The 5,070-nt window shown below is 46.8% G+C and overlaps 1 pseudogene; it reads right to left on the reverse strand.

Moving 5' to 3' along the window:
- Window positions 1-372: 372 nt before the first annotated feature.
- Window positions 373-1,086, reverse strand: LOC129501500 (glutathione S-transferase P-like; annotated as a pseudogene).
- Window positions 1,087-5,070: the final 3,984 nt, after the last annotated feature.

Consider the following 5,070-nt stretch of genomic DNA (forward strand, 5'->3'; position numbering starts at 1 on the left):
TTTCCACAGCTTCCTGCATAAAACTCTGGTGCCTTTGTTAGGGGCAGGCCTAGGATGAATATATACATGGCTGCTTCCCAGCTGGCCATTTCAGATGATTCTGTGTACCAGGGTGACAAGGGAGAGAAATAACAGGGCAAGGGGTCAGTGCTGCTGAAAGCAAAGAGGAGTGGAGAGTGGAGAAGAAGAGATTAGGGCATTTCCTGTGGGTCTTCACGAATGGGAGACACAGGGAAAGAACCTGGAGGGAGTGTTCACATTTGAAAAGTTTGGAAGACTACTATAAGCCTTGAGCTAGAGTGGTTTATTCCTTCCATGGTTCGTTATTATCGAACAGGCGTTTATTATTTTTTTTCTCACTTGAAAATTTTATTGGTCAGGGAGAAAGGAAGTCAGGCAGCCCCCCAGCTTCCCGCCCAGGGTTCCACAAGCTCTCACTGCTTCCCGTTGCCATTGATGGGGCGGTTCACGTGCTCGGGGGACGACAGGAATGCCTTGAGCTTGGGTCTGGCGCTGAGGCGCGCCACATAGGCCGAGAGCAGGGGGAAGGAGTCCAGGCGGCTGGGGGCCAGGACCTGGTGAATCAGCAGCAAGTCCAGCAGGTTGTAGTCCACGAAGGAGATCTGGTTGCCCACGAGGCCTGGCCCCCCTCATTCTGGGACAACAGCGTTTCAAAAGGCTTCAGGTAACCTGATAATGCCTTCACATACTCCTCCTTTCCTGCCTCATAGTTAGTGTAGATGAGGAGGGCGTATTTGCAGTGGAGATCCTCCACACCATCGTTCACTACATCCAGCAAGGCCGCCTCCTGCTGGTCCTTCCCATAGAGCCCAAGGGAGCGGCCCAGGTGTCGCAGGATGGCATTGGACTGGTACAGGGTGAGGTCTCCGTCCTGGAACTTGGGGAGCTGCCCGTACAGACAGGAGGCCTTGAGTGAGCCCTTCATCCAGGTCTCCATGGTCACCACCTCCTCCTTCCAGCTCTGGCCCTGGTCAGCCAGCAGCATGCGCATGGCCTCACAGCGCCCTCGAACAGGGAAGTAGATGATGGTGTAGGGTGGCATGGTTGCGGCGCAGGTGGCGGTGGCGGCGGTGGTAGCAGTGGCGGTGGTGGCGGCGGCAGCCGAGCTCCCGAACAGGCGTTTATTGATAAGCTTGTTACACATCAGGCACTGTTCTAGACATGGGGGTCACAGCAGTGAAATCCTGGCCTCACACAGCTTCATGTTCTAGGATGGGGAGACTCATAATAAAGTGAGACACATTCCTAAGGTGTCAGCTGGTGCCAAGCACTGTGGAGAGAAAGACGCAGGGGAGGGGACAGTGTGTGGGGACGGTGGAACCCTGGGCAGGGACAGGTTGGGATTGTGATCGGCTAGCTGGGGGAGGCTGCTCGGAGAAGCTGCTCGGAGAAGGTGACACTTGATAATGGTCTGAAGAAAGAGAAGTTTTCTGTCTGGTCCCAACCAGAGGTCCAGACAGTTCTCAGCAGCCTATTTACATTCGACTGCGTGCTTCTGAGCCTCGTTTCCTCCCTCCGAGTTTCCTTCTCTGGCCAGGCCGTCTAGTTTACTCAGTAAACACTGGGCACGGGGACACACCGTGAACAAGACAGACAGGATCTGTGCTTCTGTGGACCTTTCAGGCTGAAAGAGGAAACAAGTAAATGGTTGCCCAACAGTGTGTGAGGTGCTGCCTTGGATGTTTTCAGGGTGCCAGGGCGGTGTGGAGCAGGGAGCCATCCCAGGCCTCCCTGCCGAGGTACAGCTGGGCCCAGGTTGGTCTTTTCTTCATTTCCAACCCTCTCCCCCTGCCTCCTTCCACACTTTCCTGTCTCAAAAGTCTCCCGAATTTCAAGTTGTTTCCCATCTTACATTTCTTGTTGTCTTAGGCATCATGACTGATTTTTCTTTGGCCTTCACTTCTCAGGTGAACCTAACCACTGTTGCCATCCATATGCTCACAAGAATGCAGGAGTGTTACAGGGGATTAGTGGCATTTTAGGATTAAGGACAGGATGGGATTTTAAAAGCTTTTAGCTCCTCCTAAATGAGGGAAGCTGCCTGACACAAAGCATTGTTAAGCTTCACAGATTTCCCTGTGGCAATACTTATGTTTCTCTGTGTGCCCCATACTGGCTACTGTTTGGGAAATCTGGGCACGACTGCTTTGGGTGTCAAGCACATATCTCTTGGACCTCACCCTTGCTCCCTTTTAGGGCCTTGTGACCACAGAGCTCAGGTATGTGGCATCTGATGAACTTGCAAGGGATGTGGCTAGTGTCAGGGACGTTTGTGGAAGGTCATCCACAGCTGCAGTGGGACGCGGTATAGATGCCTCTGTAGTTCCTGTCTTCTGCAATGTACCTCACTGATCAGGGACAGGGGCAAGGGCCCCGGGGGCCTTGCAGCAGGGCCCCTTTCTCTGTCAGTGTCTCCGTATTCTGACCTAACTCCCGTTTCCAACTCCATCTCCCCTCCGGAATCCCCCTGCTCTGTTAACATGGCATCTTTGCTGAGCCCTGGATGTACTTCCACACCTTCACTCAAGCAGCAAGCCCTCTGTGAAATGTTACCTCTCTCTTTCTGTAAATCTGCTTTCCCCCGTGAAACACCCCTGAGCCCTCCTTTGATCTCTCCCTGAACTGGAATTAACATAAAAACTTTAAAATATATATTACACACATTGGCACACCTTATCTAGCACAGTGCTTTGGTTCAGCAACATCTAGCACTGTAGAGGGACCTCACCCTGGAACCAACCAGCACTGCATTGACTCTAGCCCAGTGGTTTTCACACTGTGCTCCTTGGAGCCTGGCAGAGGCCTGTTGGGAAGGACTCTGGTGCTTAGGCCCATTCGACAAGCTTGTTGTGAGCATCAAATGAGATAATGATGTGTACTTATTTATTGAGCTCAATAATAGAGACAGATAATATTATTACTCTCACTTTATAGATAGGAAAGTAGGGCTAAAAGATGTCAAATACTTTTCTGAGGTCCTGGAAGTAGTAAATAGCAATGGCAAGATCTGAACCCAGGCAGTCAGACCCCAGAACCTAGAGGCTTAACATTGCAGACATGCTGAGCTCCTATTAGGTTTAGAGACAGTCATATTATGTATTATTTACTCGCTGATTCCTTCACCAAATACTTATTAGGCACTGACTATATTCTAGAGACCTTAACATTATTAAAAACATGTGTTAAGACTGCCTCACCCCCTTGGTGTCTGTATGTCTCAGTCTAGTCTTCCCACCTGGACTGCAGGCCCCTTGAGAGCAGCCCCTGTGTTTCCTATCTCTCTTTTGTCCCCTGCCTTTCTTTCTTGCTCACCCACTTAAATGGCTAGCAGACTGCTGAGTACAGATGCTCATCCAACTCGTTAACTTGATTGCATGGCAGCATCGATAGCCTGTGACATATGGCACAGATTCCCAGATTCATGGGGAGATTAGAAGTGATCTGGATCCCTGACCTCAAGCAGCCCTAACTACAACTATACCATTCAAGGAAATACGATCATCTAATTTAGGGTTTGGCAAACTATGGCTGTGGGCCAAATCATGCCTGCAGATTGTTTTTATAAGGCCCATGAGCCAAGCATGTTTTTTTATATTGTTAACTGAATGGAAGCAATGGAAAGAAGAACACTATTTTGTGATGCATAAAAATAATATGAGATTCGAATTTTAGTGCCCATAAATAGTTTTATTGGAACACAGTGATCTCATTTGTTACATATTGTCTCTGGCAGCTTCACACTGCTACTGAGCATGCTATAAACTGTGGTGCAGTTGTAACTCCGCAGTTGCAACTCCGCAGTTGTTTTGCGGGTCAAGATGTTCTTTATGTAATATCTCATTTCATTTTCTATCACCAGTGCACACGCATCATGTCTAAAAAAAGAAAAAGAAGAAGAGGAAAGTGAACTTCACAAGTCCTACTTTTAAGGTGCAGAGGAGCATAGTTTGCTGTCCTTCTCATCATGGGATTAGAGGGCAAAGTATTACGTTTATTACACAGTGCTGCTGCTGCTGTGCTAAGATAATATGATCTGAATCTGTATTGATGTTATCAGACTAAGCACCCATCACAATGTTCCCAACTCACAAGAAACAGTGGTCAGAAATATTAGGAAACTGAAACTGAAATATTTTATCACAGCAGAATTTCTTTGCAAAAAAGTACAAGTGAAATCACAACTGAAGTAAATTTCTGAGCAGCTCTTTTGTTAGCCAAGCAAGAGAACTTTTACAGTTGGCGATTTAATTAAATCATATTTGGTTGCAGCAGCTGAAGAAATGTGTCCAGAGGAAAAAAACTACTAGCCTTTTGGCAAGGAGTGAGGACATTGTGAACATCAACATCAATTATAAAAAGGCAAATAGATGGTTTTGAGTAATTTTCTTTGGTTTTTGAGGAGTTGGCAGATGTTTCTGATACAGTTCAGTTGTTTATTTGGATAGTTAACGCGGAGTTTGAAGTGACTCATGGATTCGATAGTCTGTGGAGCAACTGCCTTCAAGGATGTTTTCAAGGTGGAGAAAATACTAGTTCCCTAAAGTGGAATCTCCTACAATATATTACAACTGATGGTAGAAATACAATTGGAAAAGAAAAGAGCTTAGTCAGAAATTTTTAAAAATATATATTTTTATTGAAGTTCGATTTGCCAACATATAACACCCAGTGCTCATCCCATCAAGTGCCCCCCTCAGTGCCCGTCACCCAGTCACCTCATCCTACCTGCCCACCTCCCCTTCCACTACCCATTGTTTGTTTCCCAGAGTTAGGAGTCTCTCATGTTTTGTCACCCTCTCTAATGTTTTTAAAGCTCATGAAATTGTGGTGTTTAAAGTCTATGATTAATCATTGTGTTATTCATCAGCAGATACTTTGGACAAAATATTTTTAGTCTTTTATGTTATTGAACCAGCAGTGTCAATGGTGAACTTAATCATCCTCAGCTCTGTCATTTTTGGGGTCAGAAACAGAGACTGAGGAGACTCACTTTATTGCACAACAGTTTGACGGCCTAACTGACCAAATTTTGCTGTGATGTTTTGAGTT

The sequence above is a fragment of the Nyctereutes procyonoides genome, unplaced genomic scaffold (assembly GCF_905146905.1).
Source record: "Nyctereutes procyonoides isolate TBG_1078 unplaced genomic scaffold, NYPRO_anot_genome, whole genome shotgun sequence".
Lineage (NCBI taxonomy): Eukaryota > Metazoa > Chordata > Mammalia > Carnivora > Canidae > Nyctereutes > Nyctereutes procyonoides.